At 42.2% G+C, this 17,760-nt stretch overlaps 1 long non-coding RNA gene and 3 other non-coding genes across 4 annotated transcripts in view; 1 reads left to right on the top strand and 3 right to left on the bottom strand.

The window, feature by feature from the left end:
• Positions 1–2,115: 2,115 nt before the first annotated feature.
• TRNAA-AGC (transfer RNA alanine (anticodon AGC)) lies at positions 2,116–2,188 on the bottom strand. The gene has a single exon. It is a non-coding gene; the product is annotated as a tRNA-Ala (tRNA).
• Positions 2,189–2,318: 130 nt separating this feature from the next.
• On the bottom strand, positions 2,319–2,407 carry TRNAY-GUA (transfer RNA tyrosine (anticodon GUA)). Its single transcript is given in 2 exon segments — positions 2,319–2,354; positions 2,371–2,407. It is a non-coding gene; the product is annotated as a tRNA-Tyr (tRNA).
• A 468-nt stretch (positions 2,408–2,875) lies between these two features.
• Positions 2,876–2,969, bottom strand: TRNAY-GUA (transfer RNA tyrosine (anticodon GUA)). Its single transcript has 2 exons — positions 2,933–2,969; positions 2,876–2,911 (listed from the first exon to the last, which is right to left on the bottom strand). It is a non-coding gene; the product is annotated as a tRNA-Tyr (tRNA).
• A 158-nt stretch (positions 2,970–3,127) lies between these two features.
• Positions 3,128–17,760, top strand: part of LOC146403860 (uncharacterized) — a 174,483-nt gene continuing 159,850 nt past the window's right edge. Inside the window, exons 1-2 of the long non-coding RNA XR_014843727.1 lie at positions 3,128–3,621; positions 13,909–14,016. This is a non-coding gene — a long non-coding RNA (uncharacterized LOC146403860). The remainder of the gene's footprint in view (positions 3,622–13,908; positions 14,017–17,760) is intronic.

Consider the following 17,760-nt stretch of genomic DNA (forward strand, 5'->3'; position numbering starts at 1 on the left):
CACTAGACATTACTCCTCTCCAATTTTCTGGAAGTTTGTGTATAATTGGTATTATTGCTTCCTTAAATGCTTGATAGAATCCCACTGAAGGCATCTGGGCCTGGTGTTTTCTTTGAGAGAGAAATAAATGAGTTAACTCATGTGAAATAACTAGAACTGCGTCTGGCTTGTAGGAAGTGCTGAATAAATGTTAGCTGTTATTTTTTCCAAAAATTTATCTACATTTTCAGTTAAAATAATGTTTATTTCAGAACTTAGAAAATACTTTTAAATTTTAAGAAAGAGAGCAGTTCCCATTGTGGCTCAGTGGAAATGAATCTGACTAGCATCCATCAGAACACAGGTTTGATCCCTGGCCTTGATTAGTGGATTAAGTATCGGCATTGCCTTGAGCTTTGGTGTAGGTCACAGACACGGCTGGGATCCTGCATTGCTGTGGCTGTGGTGTAGGCCAGCAGCTACATCTCTGATTCAACCCCTAGTCTGGAATTTTCATATGCAGTGGGTGCGGCCCTTAAAAAAAAAAAAGAAAGAGGAGTTCCGGTGGGGTTCAGCAGTAATGAACCTGACTGCTATCCATGAAGACATGGATTTAATCCCTGGCCCCACTCAGTGCATTAAAGATCTGTCTTTGCCTTGAGCTGCTGTGTAGTTCCCAGATGCAGCTGCGATCTGGCTTTGCTGTGGCTGTGGTGTAGGCCTGCAGCTGCAGCTCTGACTTGACCCCTAGCCTGGGAACTTCCATGTGCTGTAGGAGTAGCCCTTAAAAAAAAAAAAAAAAAAAATCAAGAAAGAAAAAATCGTAATAATCCTACTACCCAAAGATAACTAGTATTAACATTTTACTACATTCTTCAGTGTTTTCTACAGATAACTTAAGCTTTATACTGTTGTTGTTTATATTGCTCTGTACCTGCTTTATTCACTTAACGTTCAGTTATTAACATTCCCATGTCAATAGAAGTTCCTAATAAGTATAATTTCAGTGGCTATACTATTATATGGTCATAAAATTTGTTTTTATGAAAATCATGATATATTTTAAGTGAATAATTATACATTCAATTAAAAGAATTTTAAATGGGGGCTGCCCTAGAAAATGAAAGATATTCCAAAAAAACCCAGCAGGTTGTACCTATTAGTAACAAAAAGATACAGGTTGTCTAAAATCCTAAAATGGGCATAGGATAAAAGTATTTTTCATTTCTTAATTGTAATCTTCAAAAAAGGGTGCTTTTGTCTAAAAGATTTATATTTTGTGTTGAGAACTGCGGTATGGTTTCAAAAGCTTTTTCATGGTTATATTCTAGAACATCAGGATAGAATTTATTACCAGAAAAGCCTTTGTGTGTGTTCTGCTGAATTTCTCAATCTTTTGGTGTGTGTATATTCGCGTTTATTTTGTTTTTGTCCTGTCTTTGTTTAACAAAATAGACTACACTCAAGGGCCCTAGGTAGAACTTTTCTCCAATTGATTACCTCTCAGTGGTGGCCTCTAGTTAAATCACCACAGTTAATTCCCAGAAGGAAAACGGCATTATAATCCTCCTCCAACAAGAAGCCTCTGGTCCAGGGCTTTCTCACGTCCTCACCTATCCTCAGGAACACTTTGTGCCTATGTATCTCGGATCTGCCAAGAGCCAGGCACCCCTCCGTATTCAGTCGAAATGGACCAGGATAGTCCTCGCCCCCTAGGCTCAACGTAGGTTTAAAGTAACAAGCGTCCTTTTCCGAGTTCTGTTTTTATTTTGTTTTTCAGTCACTTCCCCCTAAATATGGGCAGCTTAGATTCAGATGGGTCCCTGTAAATGCAGCCATCAGTCACGAATCACAAAAGACTTAGGGTCCACAGACGCGACTGCAGTCCTCTTGCGGGGCGGGGGTGGGGGGGTGGGGAAGTGCGAGGAGAACCAATTTCGTGAACTCCACAAAGCAAATGGTCTAAAATTTTAAAATTAGAAAAATTAAACCCGTGAGCACCCATTACCCCTTATCTGGGAAGTTTTTAGTAGCGGTAACCTTAATGTCCCCCAGCTTCTCACTTGCCTGGTGGCTACTCGTTAGAGTTGAAAGGGAATTGAAAGCAAAACTGCCACGTGAGACTAGGAGAAAAACTGGAGGATGCGGGCATCGATCCCGCTACCTCTCGCATGCTAAGCGAGCGCTCTACCATTTGAGCTAATCCCCCACCGCTGGCCACGGCTGGTTATCTCTTCCCCTAGAGAGAGGTCAGACTATTTAGAAATGAAGATAAAGATTCTTGACCATACTCTTGACCTTGCCCCATAATTGAAGCCAAACTAACAAAATGTGCACTCTCCTTCGAGCCGGAATCGAACCAGCGACCTAAGGATGGCCGCGGACTTGCGTCTACAGTCCTCCGCTCTACCAGCTGAGCTATCGAAGGGAGTGGAAAACTGGTGCTTCAACTTCGCTCCATAACTTCTAGTCATTTCTCTACGTTTCCTGCGCTTTCAGCAGCGTTTCCTAGTGATTCCCAGGTTCCTTGAGCGCTAACTTCTCGGCTAGCGAGAAATGCAGCCGCAGCGAGCACTCGCGGCGCGGCCCTGCCTCGCTCTCTTAGAAGGAGGTCGGAGACCTAGCTCCTGGGAGCCGGCGGTTGGCCCGCGCTGGCTTTTTCTGTGCGACTCAAGGGCTGGGAACCACCAAAAACGCTTTAGAAACAAGCAGAAGGCGGGCCGGCAGCCGCCTTGCGGAGCACGAGCTCAGTGCCCCGCTGGGAACTTGTAGGTCACGTCTCCGCTCCCGGATCTGCAAAAGATTACGCACCCAAACAAAACGATAGAGCCAGTTTCTACTTGGAATGTGTTAGCGACTACAAATCTTCCAAAGTTTGACAAAAAGTGTACTTGTCTCCTTCGAGCCGGAGTCGAACCAGCGACCTAAGGATGCCTCTTAGTTAGACAACCAACTACAGTCCTCCGCTCTACCAGCTGAGCTATCGAAGGGACGGCTGGGTCGCTGTTTCCCCGGGGATCCGATACAAAAGAATTTGGCGCGAGTTGGCCTCTTGGCCAGAGATCAATTGAGCATGCGTAACCGAGGGGGCGGGGAGCAGAGGGGGCGTGCCCGGGTGTTTTACGCGTGCGCAGAAAAACCAGCCGCTGCTCTTCCCCGGAGCCTGTCTGGGCGGGAAAAGGCCTCCAAGTTGAGTGTCAAGTCTCAGGCTCCGAGGCAAACACCACTGTCGCACTTTTCCCTTCCTACCCTTTGTTGGGGGACTTACTCTTGGTTGTAGCTTCACCATTTTGTAACCTTTATGTCCCTTCACCTTTCCTCCTGGAAGGGGCCGGTGGTGCAGGGTAAGACTGACCACGAGTCAGAGGACCAGGTCCCAGTCCTTCCTCCTCTCCAGCAGTTCTGGTCACCTTAGTTTTCAGAATCAGAGATTTTTTTACTTCCTCTGGGTTCTGCAAAGCACAAAGGCCAAGAGATGTTTTCCGCACTTGGAGGGCGGAGAGCTGCGGCGCCTCGTTTCCACTGCCGCCTGTAGAACTTTCCAGATGTTCTCAAGCACTTCGGGGAGGCCGGGCTGCGCATGGAAGACGGCAGCGCGGGGGCAAAGCCCAGGAGAGGAGGGGCGGTGCCGGCGGGTTCCAGGTAGGAAGGGGGTAGGGAAGCCCCAAGGTCAAGCCCGTAGGTCCCGGGACAAAGCTGGCTGCTTTGGTTCCCGGAGGCTTATAAGATACTTGAAGACCTTGAGGTCCCTAAGGCACTAAACTACCTTACCAACGTTACGTACACTGGCGTTTGGAACCCGTTCCTGTTTTACATTTCTTTTGACCAAAGTGTTGATTGAGCCCCTTGGTTGTCAGCAGAGCAGGAAAACTAATGTTTTGGGTTCGGCCCTCGAGACCATTTTAACCAAGAGGGCATAATGCTGGTTTGAGCAAACTGAGTTTTTATTTTCAAGTTATTTGTGGAAAGGAGTTTAGGGTTAGTTCTTAATCTTCCCCCCCCCCCCGCCCCAGTAGCGCAACAAATCCCCAAAGTAAAAGTTTTAATAAAATGTGAAGATGTGTTAAGGAAGAGAAAAATGTGAGCTGGTGTTTATGTGGGAAAGCGGCTTCTTTAAGACTCCATAAACATGGTTAAAAGGAGTTAAACATTGAGGCTTGGGGGTGGGGCAGGCACAGACGGTTTGAACGAAATGATGGTGGGTTTTATTTTTGTTTCCTAGCAAACATTTTGCCATTTTGGGGGCACGTAACCAGCTGATAGCTCTTTAGAGTTATATCGTGTTTCTGAGTTTAAAAAATATTATCTCGGAGTTCCCATCGTGGCGCAGTGGTTAACGAATCCGACTAGGAACCATGAGGCTGCGGGTTCGGTCTCTGCCCTTGCTCAGTGGGTTAACAATCCGGCGTTGCCATGAGCTGTGGTGTAGGTTGCAGATGCGGCTCGGATCCAGCGTTGCTGTGGCTCTGGTGTAGGCCGGTGGCTACAGCTCCGATTAGACCCCTAGCCTAAGAACCTCCATATGCCGCGGGAGCGGCCCAAAGAAATAGCAAAAAGACAAAATAAATAAATAAATAAATAAAATATACATATATATATATATATATATATAAAATCTCCATGAGAAGTGGGGGAGATACGTTGCACCCCTCCCAAGTTTATGGACAGAACCTTGTAAAGTGGGCTAAGAGAATAGGGCCTCTGTCTGATTCATACCTTCTATTTTATGAGAGTGGCAGTAAGGTGTTTATTATCTGCTCAGGTCACTGTGATGGAACACTGGCCCCTTAGTGTAATCCCCTGCTGCGCCTTCGTCAGCCACACCGGGGTGATATACTCCAAGAGGGCCAAGATGTTTCTTGATTTTTGGTTTTTGTACTTGTGATAGAAATCCACGACACGGTGCCGCCACCCCCCCGCAAAGTTCTTGAATTTTATCCCTCAGACGGATGCTGATGATTGAATATTTGTGTTCCCCGCCCCTCCCCCAAGTTCACATGTTAAAAGCTTAATGCCAAACTGATGGTATTTGGAGGTGGAGCCTATGGGAAGTGATTAGGCAGAGCCCTTAGGAATGGGATTAGTGCGTTTTTAAAAGAGGCCTCAGAGAGATCCTTCTTCTCTTGCAGTTATAGGAGGATACAAAAGAAAATCAGGGACATGGAGAACAGACTTGTGGTTGCAAGGGGGAAGGAGTGGAATGGACTGGGAATTTGGGGTTAATAGATGCAAACTATTGCCTTTGGAATGGATAAGCAATGAGATCTTGCTGTAGAGCACTGGGAGCTATATCTAATCACTTATGATGGAACATGATAATGGGAGAAAAAATGTATGTATGTGTGACTGGGTCACTTTGCTGTACAGTAGAAAATGACAGAACACTGTGAACCAGCTATAATAGAAAAAAATAAAAATCATTATATGAGGATACATTGTGAAGTGTTGGACACATACAACTGCATCCCTCCTTCCTAGGAACCCAGTGAAAGATAATATATACAAGAAGAAAAAGTCTAGTGTCTCATGGAAAACAAAGTAGATACAATCAGCAAACCTGAGCTTTTAAATAATTGCTGGAATGTGGAAGGCAAATAAGATTGTATGGACACATAGCCCAGAATGGAGAAAATCACAGCTCAGAGTACACATTCTAGAAGCTTGCAGAAACAGAACCAATCTCCCCATGGAGCTCCCAAGAGGCTCTGGGCACAGAGGTAGCAGCTCAAAGGTCAGAGGTCCACTGCACTGCACAGCTGCTGCTGCATTTGCCCCAGCTGGAGCTACCTGAACTGCTTAAGCAGAGTAGATTTGCCTGGAGAGAGCTTATGGCTTGAGTATAGGGCTGGGGAGAGAGGCAGAGTAGAGCCTAATAATAATACACATGGAGAAGAGGAAAGGCTGCCCACCCCACTCTCAGAGTCCATCAATAGGTTGGCACTTTGGGGCATCTTGGGCCAGCACCATGTAAATGAAAAAACATGCTTTTCCTTAGGCCCCAGGCATTTAAAAAATATGAATATGTGTAGTCCTTGACTCATGAGTATGAACATATGTCTCCCAGATATTTGAGAGGAATCAAAAGCAACTTAAAAGAAATAAAGTCCAAGATGAACAAACAAAACTGACTCAGAAGGAAACAGATAATGCACGGAATAGTACAGAACTGATTTTTAAAATGCTAACTGATATCCTTAGGCACATTGAAGAGGATATTGTAGCAATAAAAACCAGAACAAGCTGATATTAAAAGGAGCAATGATGGAGTTCCTGTCATGGCTCAGTGGTTAACTCATGAGGATGTGGGTTCAATCCCTGGCCTTGCTCAGTGGGTTAAGGGTCTAGCATTGCTGTTGCCGTGGTATAGGCTGGCAGCTGAAACTCTGATTTGACCCCTAGCTTGGGAACCTCCGTATGCCGCATGTGCAGCCCTAAAAAGAAAAAAAAAAAGCCATAAGAGAAAATTTGATTTCTTGAAAATTAAAGGTGTGATTGCTAAGGTGAAAAATAACATTGATTATGGCAAAAAAAAAAAATCAAATTTAAGAGAAGATAAATGGAAAGTATCTCCCAGGACACCAAAATAGAGTGAGCAGAAAATGTAAAAGTGTGGAGGATAGACCCAGACAACCCAATAACTATGTACTCAGAGTTCCAGAAAGAGAATGCAGGGACAATGTAGAGAAAGGAATGGAATAAAGGCATTAGTCACTGAAAGGGCCATCCAAGTAGGAAGAATGAAAAACAATCCTGCCTGGACACAGCCTAGTGAAATTCTAAAGCACTGAAGATAAAAATGAAACCCCCAAAGCTTTCAGAGATGGGGAAAAAACAAACACACACACAAAAACAGGTTAGCTACAAAGTAATAAGAATCAGATTATGAACAGATTTTTTTTTTTCATCAGCAGTTCTGGATGCTAGAAGACAGCAGAGCAAGGCCTTCAAAGTTCTCTGAAGAAGTGATTTTGAACTTAGAATTATATAACCAGTCGAAGTACTGATCACATATGAGGACAAATAGGTAATTCACACTTAGGAAGTCTCATAAAGTTTAAATCCCATAATTCCTTTCTGAAACATTAAAAAATAAACATTACTTGAGGTTGTTATAAGGACTGGTTTCTCCAGGGAGCAGAAATTGACACATAAGTTGAGTATAAAATTTTCTTGAAGAAAATTTCCATCTGTGAACGGAACAGGGGAGGACACAGGATTGGGTGACGGTAGCTATTAGTGATGGATGCAGACTTGACTGAGTCTCTGCCAGCCCACTTGGTAGCTGCAGAGCAACAGTTTCCCTGCAGTGGACCCCTGAGTTGGGCAGAAATGGCCAGGACATATGACAGCCTAGCTCAGTTACTGTCCAGAGGCAGATAACCTCTGCTGGAAGGCTGAGGTGGAGCCTGTAGGAGTTAAAACTGAGAGGGTCTCAGTTAACCATCCTCCTTGCAGCTGGGCAGTGAGTCCTTTCTGGAAAGGCAGTCTAGCAGCAAATACATGCCACAGATGTTCTTCAGTGAAACAATCTAAGAAAGAAGAGTACTCAGGATTAAAAAAAAAAAAAAGAATCAATGCAGAAACTCAAAGTAAATACCAGGTTTCCAATGATGCAGCAAGCCAAGAAAGCAATCAGGACAAGTTAGGAAAAAACAAAAGAGGTCAGAGGGCTCTAGGAAGATGATCTTTGAAGGAAGTAGATTCTTCCAAAGTAGTAATGTGATTAAGAAGAGGAAAAACTTAGAGGTATGATAAAGGCATGTCACTTTTTTCAAAAAGCAAACCAAAAATAATTAGGAATTTCTAAAAAAAGTATGAAGAGCTTTGTAAGGACTCATGGTCCATAGAAATTATCATAATAAGTGAAGTCAGAAAGACAATATCATACAAGATCACTAATAGGTGGAATGTAATGAAAAATGATACAGAAGAACTTATTCATGAAACAGAAACAGACTGAAAGATCTTAAAATCAAACTTGTGGTTACCAAAGGGGAAACACTGAAGGGACAAATAAATTGGGAGGTTGGGATTGACATATATATACTACTGTGTATGCAATGGATGAGTAACAAGGACCTATTACAGAGCACAGAGAAATCCACTCAATACTCTGTGGTGGCCTATATGGGAAAAAGAGTCTGAAAAGGAATTGATATATGTATGTACATAACTGATTCACTTTGCTGTACACCTGAGACTAACATAACATTGTAAGTCAATTATACTGTTTTAAAAAATAAAATAAAAAATTTTGAAAAAGAACTCATAGTCCAAATATAAAGCAAACTGAAATCTGGCATAATTTTGAGAAATTGATGACGGTCATGGGCTAACTTCTGCTCCTCTCCATTCTTATATTGAACCTCTAACCTTGAGTATCTCAGTGTGATGATCTTTGGAGATAGACCTTTAAAGAGATAATTAAGTGGGGTCATTAGGGTGGGCCCTCATTCCCTATGACTAGTGTCCTTAAGACATTAGGGTATAGGGAGAGAGAGACTTCAGACACACAGACAACCATGGGACCATGCAGCAAGAAGGCACCCATCTGCCAGCCAAGGAGAGGGGCCTTAGAAGAAACCAAACCTGCTGACATCTTGATCTTGGACTTCTACCCTCCACAACTGTGAGGAAATAAACTGCTGTTTAAGCCACTCAGTCTGTGTATTTTGTTATGGTAGCCCTAGGAAACTAACAGGGATGGTAAGAAAAGAGAAATTTGGTTTCTCTTCTGCATCCTTTGGTATTGTTTGCATTTTTGTTTGACCATGTGTAAATGTGTGGGGCAGACTGTCCCATCATTGTCATCTACTACAGCATTTAATAAAAGTTGCTTTAAGAAGAAGGAACTGAGAGTTCCCATTGTGGCACAGTGGAAATGAATCTGACTAGGAACCATGAGGTTGCAGGATCCCTGGCCTTCCTCAGTGGGTTAAGGATCCGGCATTGCTGTGAGCTGTGGTATAGGTTGCAGACGCAGCTTGGATCTGGTGTTATTGTCCCTCTGGCGTAGGCCGGCAGCTACAGCTCTGATTAGACCCCTAGTCTAATGCCTCGGTTGTGGCCCTAAAAAGACAAAAAAAAAAAAAAAAAAAAAAAAAAAAGGAGGAAGAAGAAGGAACTGAGCTGAGGCCCAGAGATCTGAAATGACTTACCTTCAGTAACAAAGTTAAACAGTGACAGATGAGGTCTCAGATCTCCTAAGTCACCAGCTAGGACTCCTTCCTTGGGATTCCTTCCTTGGCACTCCTTAGATGCATGAGACAAACTGGATGCTGGACTGCTTCCTGGGAATAAGGAGGGTGAAAGGTGGTTTCTGATGTCAGGCCATGTTAGATGATGGCCAGGGCGTTCTGAGAGAAACAAAGAGAACTCTCTTCTCATCTCTAGAACCAAAGATCAAGTTCCTAAAGTTTGGTAACAGCAGTGCTCCACAAAAATTTTCAGGATACCCTAGGATCTGAAGAAAAAAAGCCGAGGTTCAACTTGAAAGCTCTACACATATCCACATGAAAGAACTTTCATGTTCTTTCTTCCAGCTGAGGAAACCATTCTGCAGATCGCAAGGCTCTACCAAGAGAAGTTAAATACTTTCTTCAGGGTGACCCTCCAAATTGGGGGAGCAGGGCTGAATTCAAGTTTATCGATTCCACATCCATGGCTTTTTGTAAACATGTGCTATCTCCAAGAATGTTATTTGTGAGAAATAATGGAGATGATGTTTCCAAGGTTGAAAGTGGAAACATTCGGGAGAACTCTAGGAAAGCTACAGTTGATACTTGTTTTTTTCGTGGTAATTAGTCTTTATAAAGTCACCACAAACACTGCTTTAGTGAATGAATACTGAACCATTGCCCCTGGGGAAAAAGCAAGGTTAAGTGCCTGTGAGCCTCTGTTCAACACATTTCCATCATTAAGTGATCAATACACAATCTTGTTTTTTTGTGTTCTGTTAAGATACTTTATGTTGTTGATTCATTAACATTGAACTCATGGCCAACAGCACTATTAATCATACTTGAAAGAAACTTAGCCAACGTTCATATGTTCTCCCTAAGGCACATTATAACCTCTTGCACTGAGGAACACTAGTCAACACTTCAGCACATTTTTAAACATTTTAAACTGAAATTACCAACAAAAAGCACAAAAATGAAAAAAAAAAAAAAAAAAAAAAAAAAAAACCAAAAAACCCCCAAACGCTTGTTTTCAGTAAGAGAGCTGAAACAGAAACATAAAATGTTGCCTTGCCAACTTCCGTTGGGAACAGGTGCACTGGACAACTGGTATTTTTTTGCTCTCCTGTGTGTGTCTATGAATGACCTTGAAATCAGCACAATGAATATCAATTTTGGGGGTTACAAATAAATATTAGCAAGTAGGCAAATTCACAAATATGGAATCTGTGATAAGAATTGACCACTATTAAGCTCCACTAAATCCTGAATTATATACTGAATCACTAGATCAAAAATCTAAATGAAACTACCTCCCCCCTCCCCATCCCCACCTCCATTGAGGAGGTTAACAGGAGCCCTTGTGCTACAGGGAGTTGGCAAGACCAACCCATCCACTTCCCAGGGCTCCATAAGCCTCTGCAAACTCATTTGCAGTCTTTCACACTCAAGGCAAGTAGGGCAATCATCTTGTCCATACAGTGTCTTTTCCAAAGGTATGATTTGGAGGGTGGGCCGGGGGAGGATGTTGCAGCGATATTTTCTTCAGATATTCATATTTATTCCGTTACCAAACATTTACTTAGTCTCTGCTATGTATGAGACATTGTTCTAGGGCTAGAGACGAAGCAGTACACAAACCCCTATGCTGAAGGAACACACATTCTAAAGCATCAGACAATAAATTGGCAGTAAATAACATTCAGAGTAGGCTGACAGGGGTGAGTACCAAGGGGAAGAATAAAGCCCAGGTAGATCTAGAGTGTGGAGGGCACTGTGCTGCTAACAGTGGACACTGACCTAGGACAAAAGCAAATGAATTGCTTCAGAATATATACATATTCACCCACACATATTTATTTTAAATGGTGGCAGATAAAGTCCCTTTAGAAAAAGTTAAAATTTGGAGTTCCCGTGGTGGCGCAGTGGTTAACGAATCCGACTAGGAACCATGAGGTTGCGGGTTCGATCCCTGCCCTTGCTCAGTGGGTTAACGATCCGGCGTTGCCGTGAGCTGTGGTGTAGGTTGAGATGCGGCTCGGATCCCGCGTTGCTGTGGCTCTGGCGTAGGCCGGTGGCTATAGCTCTGATTCGACGCCTAGCCTGGGAACCTCCATATGCCACAGGAGCGGCCCAAGATACAGCAAAAAGACAAAAAAAAAAGTTAAAATTTGCCAAGTTGTACTTCCTTTCTACTATGAGCAAATAATACAGGATTGCTAATTTAGTAGTCTGACGTAAGTAATGGTATATTTTTACTAATAGAAACTTCACAACATGTATCTTTCAGATTTTGGTAGCTTATTTTGTACAATAGAGAAATGAAGTATAATTTCACTTTTATTAGAATAGGTAACATTTAAAGTCATGAAAAGATTATACATCTCATTGTATGAGTGATATTGAAATGCCTTATTTTTATATGTAATAGCAAATGTTCTTATCCCAATCTTATGGTATCAGAATAATGGAACAGACTGTATTAACTTGGATTATTAGACCTGTGGTATTCACTTTCAGTGTGGGAGGGACAAGTTAATAAAAGCACTGAGTGTAAACACTGTTTTGACATTAAATTAATAATTGCTTCTGACTTTACAGAACCCACATTTGTCTTAGGGCACAGAAGTGGGGTAGTAATTAAGCCCACAGACCCAAGGGTTAGACTGCCTGAGTCCAGATGCTGGTTCTCCCGTTATTAATGATGTGAGTTAATTAATGGCTCTAATTTTCCCATCTGCAAAGTAAGAAATAATAGTACCTACTTCATAGGTTTTCTATGAGGAGTAAATGAATCAATCTACACTAAGTTGTATTATATTAAGAATAGTCTGGCATAAAGTAAGTGCCATATATGTGTTATTAAAAACATTAAGTTTTCTTAGTACTATCTATACACCCTGGAAAATTATGGCAGGAACTTTATCAAAATTTAAAAATCACAATAGTTTACTAACATCAACTACTCTAGAATCACTTTGGGTTTTTTGGGTTTTTTTTTTTGGTTTTTAGGGCCGCACCCAAGGCCTATGGAGGTTCCCAGGCTAGGGGTCAAATTGGAGCTTCAGCTGCCAGCCTACACCACAGCCACAGCAACACCAAATCCGAGCCGTGTCTGCTACCTACACCACAGCTCACGGCAATGCCAGATCCTTAACCCACTGAGCAGGGCCAGGCATCGAACCCACATCCTCATGGATACTAGTTGGATTTGTTTCCATTGTGCCACAATGGGAACATCTAGAATCACTTTTTAAATTAAAAAAATAAAAAAATCCAACTCATCACTCATTTCATTAAAGTTGCTGTGCTTGGCCAGACGAGAGAAGTGGCAGGTAGCCCTACCAAGGCCACTCAAGCCTCCAAGGGAGGTGCTGCAGGGAATTGGAGGAGGGGGAGGAGGGCACAGAGCAAGTCTTCAGGAATTTGCTCTTGGGGAATTTGAGGATTTTGAGCCTTTAAGATTTGCTGGGGAAGTCAAGGGGAATTAAGTGAGAGCCAGTCCCCAGAGTAATCTTCTGGAGCAGCAAAGGGCAATTGAAGAGAAAGGTAGATAATAAAAGGAGTGACAGAAGTGAGTGTTCTTTTGAAAATAAAAGCACCTTGGGAAGGAGCTGGGCAGGGAGGTATACAGGGTTCATTTTCAAATGTAGTTGGAAATACAGGTTCATCACGGAGAGTCAGTAGAGTGGAGCTTTTAATATCAAGGACTTGACAGCCCTGTTCTGCCTCTTGCTGGCTGGGTAATTTTGGACAAGTTACTTAACCTTTCTGTTTCAGTTTTTTAAACTGAAAAAATGGCATTAATAATGCTGACAGTATTTGTCCCATAGGTAGTTGTGAGCATTAAGTGAATATATAAATAGAAAATATAAAAAGCTTATATAAAGCTCTTAGCCCAGTGTCAGGTACTAAGCATAGTGACTGTTGGTTATTATTGTTCATTCAACAATTTTTTTTTTCTTTTTATGGCCGCACTTGTGGCATACGGAAGTTCCCAGGCTAGGGGTCAAGTTGGAGCTGCAGCTGCTGGCCTATACTACAGCTCATGGCAACGCTGGATCCTTAATCCACTGAGTAAGGCCAGGGATCGAACCTGCATCCTCACTGACACCACGACATGTTCTTAACCTGCTGAGCCACAGCAAGAACTCCAACAGATTTATTTTTTAATTTATGAAAGAATGAATCATCTCTTTCAAATACAAATGCACCTTTGATCCTAAAAGCCAACACTTTCCACCTCTTTCAAACCTTTTAATTTGGGGAGCGGGATGTGCTAAGAAGAGGTAAGAGAGAGAACTAAGAAAAGCAGAAGAGAAGCAGGGAAGTGAATTGTTTTTATTTTCTCTGAAAACTTTACCCTCTTACTCAGAATAACATGTATCTTTCAGATTTTGTTAGCTAAAAATTAAATTTCCTAGTATGTGAGTTTAAAAAATAAATTTCATGCTAAATACAATAAACTGAAATGAAAGCATTTTATAGAAAAATGATATGCTAATAATATATAGTCAGTACTTCTCATTTCCCAAAATCAATCATTTATTACTTTTATAAAGCTAACCTAGGTTAGCTTTAAAATATTGCTTTGTGTGATTATGATACTTCTGAAAATGTCAGTTTAGTAAACTGTTAATGTATGTGAATGCCCAAATAGGTCCTTGTTAAAAAATTTAAGAAAATGTTGGAATTTCATTCCTAAAGTGAATATCTGTACTAAAAATTTCCCCCAATTATTCTTCACCAGAAAAGAGAGTGCATTGTAGATGAAACTTTGAGAGGAGATGAATCTGGACAACATCTCAGGAGTGGAGATATACCAGAGCAGATTACTCAAAAGAAAAAACCCTCCCAGGTAAGACCCCTCTTCCTGGCCCTCAGAATAAGAATGTGCCTGGGGGGCCCTCAGGCTTTGGAGAAGCAGACAGGGAATTTTTCAGCTATAGAAAGCTTAGTTGGCAGCACAGCAGTGAGCAGAATGTGTTAACAGCTGTCCTATAACTGCTGATTCGATTCTAGGAACTTAGTTTTGCTTCTTGGGGCCAGCCCTGGAATAGCATGAAAATTCCAGAAAGTTGTGCGCCGTCATTTGGCATTGAGCATATTTTGGTCTTCTTTTGGAGAAAGACATTTCTTGGAAATGATATTTGCTGTGAGAATCAGTTAATCAACAGGTATTTACTTGATTCTTCATTTTTAGCACTGTGCAAAAATGCAAATATAAATGCTGACTGTAGTTCCTGAAATCACTGCTAATTTGAGCCACCTACAGTTTGGAAATGGCTTTGTTTTACAGCAACCGGTTACATATGACAATCAAAGCGTCTGGTGCTTTGTAGTCTAGTACTGCTCAGGAATGATGCGAAGATTATTGTTACTTAGGTGCTTAGGAGGGCCGCAGGCTGGCAAAAGAGGGGTGGGGAGAGGAGGACTTGTGTTTCTTGAATAAAGGTTTTTCTGTGCCTGGAGAGGGACTGCTGCCGTGGAAATGGACATTTGCCTTCTAATCAATGGGAAGTGAGGTCTGGCAGGCTGCTGAAATTTCAAAAAAAGATAACTGTAATTGAGTCAGAGGCTTGATGGGGTGCCAAGCTAACATTAATTTTTACATTAGTTGAATTAGTTAATTTTGCTGTTAATATGCTAAGCCTCTCTAAAAACTAAGGATTCTAGCAGGTTTCGCATTTCTAGCAGGTAGGAATTTTTTTATTCAATGACACAGGTTAAAAATTTACTCATTTAATAAACGTTCCACAACTGTCTACCACATGTCAGGCACTGTCTTAAGCACACGGATTCAGGACACAAAACAGAAAAAAAAATCTTTGCCCTCATGGTGTGGGAGAAAAATAAAAAGTGAAAGATCCTAAGGAGAAAAAGTAGAGAAGGAGCTTAGGAATCGTGAGGTGGGGGATGTTACAGTTCTAGACAGGAAAGCCTGCAGAACTGATATTTGAGAAAGAACTGGGGGAAGTCTCTTGATTATGTTTTAAATTAACTTTGACTCAGAGCTGCAGTTTAACAGAGTAGCAAGAAGTTTCACCTCAGCCACGTTTTGTGAGTCCTTCTCCTTCTTAGGATTGAAGCGGGGTCTGCAGGATTTTGTGTTTTGTTCCTCATGTTAGTTCTCAGCTCATCTTACTCCAGCCTGGTTGTACCTGAGGTCTTAGTGTCTAGCTCTGTGTGGTTCCTTTTAGGGACCAGGTGTGGGCCCAGGAATCTTTCCTTACATTTACAAAGTCATCACTTAATTTCGTCACCCAGGCATCCAAGTGCAGTCTTCATCAGAGGCTGCCCACTGTGGGGACACAAATCTGGGCTACTCTTGGAACTTCCCCCAAAACTCTCAAACCCATCTTTAATCTAGAGGCCCCTCATGATGGCCTTCTCTTCCTAAAATTTCAGCAGGCACCTTTCTAACATCCCAAGTGCCCAAACAAAAGCATAGGTGGTTGCTTTCCAAGTATCTTAACTACCTTTGTTTTTAACCTCTAAGGCTTATGGAAGCAAGGAAGTGACCTCTTAAAGATAAATCAGGAGAGCCCTCATTCCTTTGAGTTTCTTAAGCACTAAGGACAAACCGAAATTGGTGACTGTTAAATCACCATGCCATACATTTAGATAATATGGTGACTACAAATTATTTCTATTTGTCAATACACTCAGAGAACTGAATGAAAAAATACTTTTGTTCTCCCCTTGCCTATTACCATTATGATTATTTGTGCTTGAAGTTGGAGAAGGGAATTGAATAGCATTCTGTTACCCAGACTATACCCTATCTCTCCTTCTCTCACCCCCACCAGTTGGGAGCAGATGGCCAATAGTTCAGTTTGCCTAAAAGTCCCAGTAAATGTGAAGGTAGAAAGTTGACAATGGTAAGCAGAGACACCAGGAGATAAAAAAAGAGAAATGGAGGTCAAATGTCAGACACATGGTAGTGGGAGAAGGGAGGAGGACAGGGAAGGAGATGGAGTGTTGAGAAACGGGGAAGAGAAGGGACAAAGGAGCAAGTAAATTTAAAGGGACAGTGGATGAGGGAGTGAAACAAAAGAGAACTAAGGAGTAAAAAGGGCAATGAAGAAACAAGTGAGGAGCACTCATCAGTGTTAAACTCATATGGAGGTCAGAAGTTCGGCACAGGGGTCATGGGCTGAAATCAGGGTGCTGAGGCTGTGTTTATTTCTGGAGGCTCTAGAAGAGAATCCATTTCCTTGTGTTTCCAGCTTTGAGAGGCTGCCTACATACCTCGGCTCGTGGTCCTTTTCCTCTTCCATCTTTAAAGCCTATCTCTGATGCTTCTCTGATCCTCAGTTGCAGTTCTCTGACCTTCTCCTGTAGTCACACCTTTCTCTCTCCATCATTAGGAAGGGCTCTCCATTTATCAGGACCAGAGTGATTAGACTGGGGCCCCTTGAATAATCCAGGATAATCTCCCTATCCCAAGGTCATTAGTATTCCATTTGCAAAATCCTTTTTGCCTTGAAAGTTGCTATATTCGTGGATCCTGAGAATTAGGACCTGCACATTTGGGGGACCAATGTTATACCTATCACGGAGATCCTCTAGCCTAAGTTGAAACCTTTTCTATAGATCAGAAGATGAGGCAGTGCTTTACCAGCTAAGTGTACTTCCAGACTAGGCCATGGCAAATGTGTTTTAGTCTATGTACCACTTGAAATGTAGAAATAGAATGTCATTTATGCTCAAAGAAATGTGTATTTTAATAAATAAAAATGCATACCTATTTTTATCGTGTTCTAATGTAAGACATCAAAAAATGGATTGCCTATGAAACTTTATATGAAATACCCTACTCTGATAGCCTGGAGGCCAGGATTAGGTAGTGAGCCACTGAAGTGGGCAGTTTATTTAACCCTTTATGAACCAGGGCCATGCAACCATCGCTGTGGACAATGGTCAGCATGTCCCTTCTTTCCTTGATGTCTCTCTGCTGAAATGCTGGTGGATTCAGAATAACAGCACATGATTCCAGATGGCAGCTCCTGTTGGCTCCCACAAGATGCTACGTGGCCCCTCCTCAGATGGAGAGTCGATCCTTATTTTTATGCCGCTGAGAGGCATTATGTAGAATTCATTCGCTCACTCATAGACAGCCATGTTCTTGCATGTGCCACACATCATTGCAGCTAGAAGCTAGTCTTGTGGAGGAAACATTGGCCAGAACCCCTCTGGGAATTTAATTCCACCATCTTATTCTGATTCTATTTCATGTCCTATTCTTATTGTAACCACTCTTGTACCGTTGCTCTGGGAAAGCTGGAAGTGAAGGTAAAAAATTCCACTTGCGAAAGAAAAATGAGGTCTGGGAGAGAGAGATGATGAGCTTTGTGACTTGCAGGTTGCTGTTCAGAAACAGGAGTCAGGTTTTGCTTATTGTCCTCAAGAAGGAAATGGAGTGGCTCAAATTATCCACAGGTGGAGATAGTTATCTCCTTTTCCCCTTCAAGTGGAAAGCAGCACTCATTTGTTGAGTACAGGGTTCTGAGCACTTACTGGTCACTGCTGCTGTACCTTCATGGGTACCTTCATGGGTCTTGTGTGAGAGAGTTTATATACATAAGAAGTCATATTAAGT

Source organism: Sus scrofa, chromosome 4, assembly GCF_054392235.1.
Source record: "Sus scrofa isolate SSC_HxYL_T2T_F1_AM1 chromosome 4, Sscrofa_HxYL_maternal_Yorkshire_Landrace_v2.0, whole genome shotgun sequence".
Lineage (NCBI taxonomy): Eukaryota > Metazoa > Chordata > Mammalia > Artiodactyla > Suidae > Sus > Sus scrofa.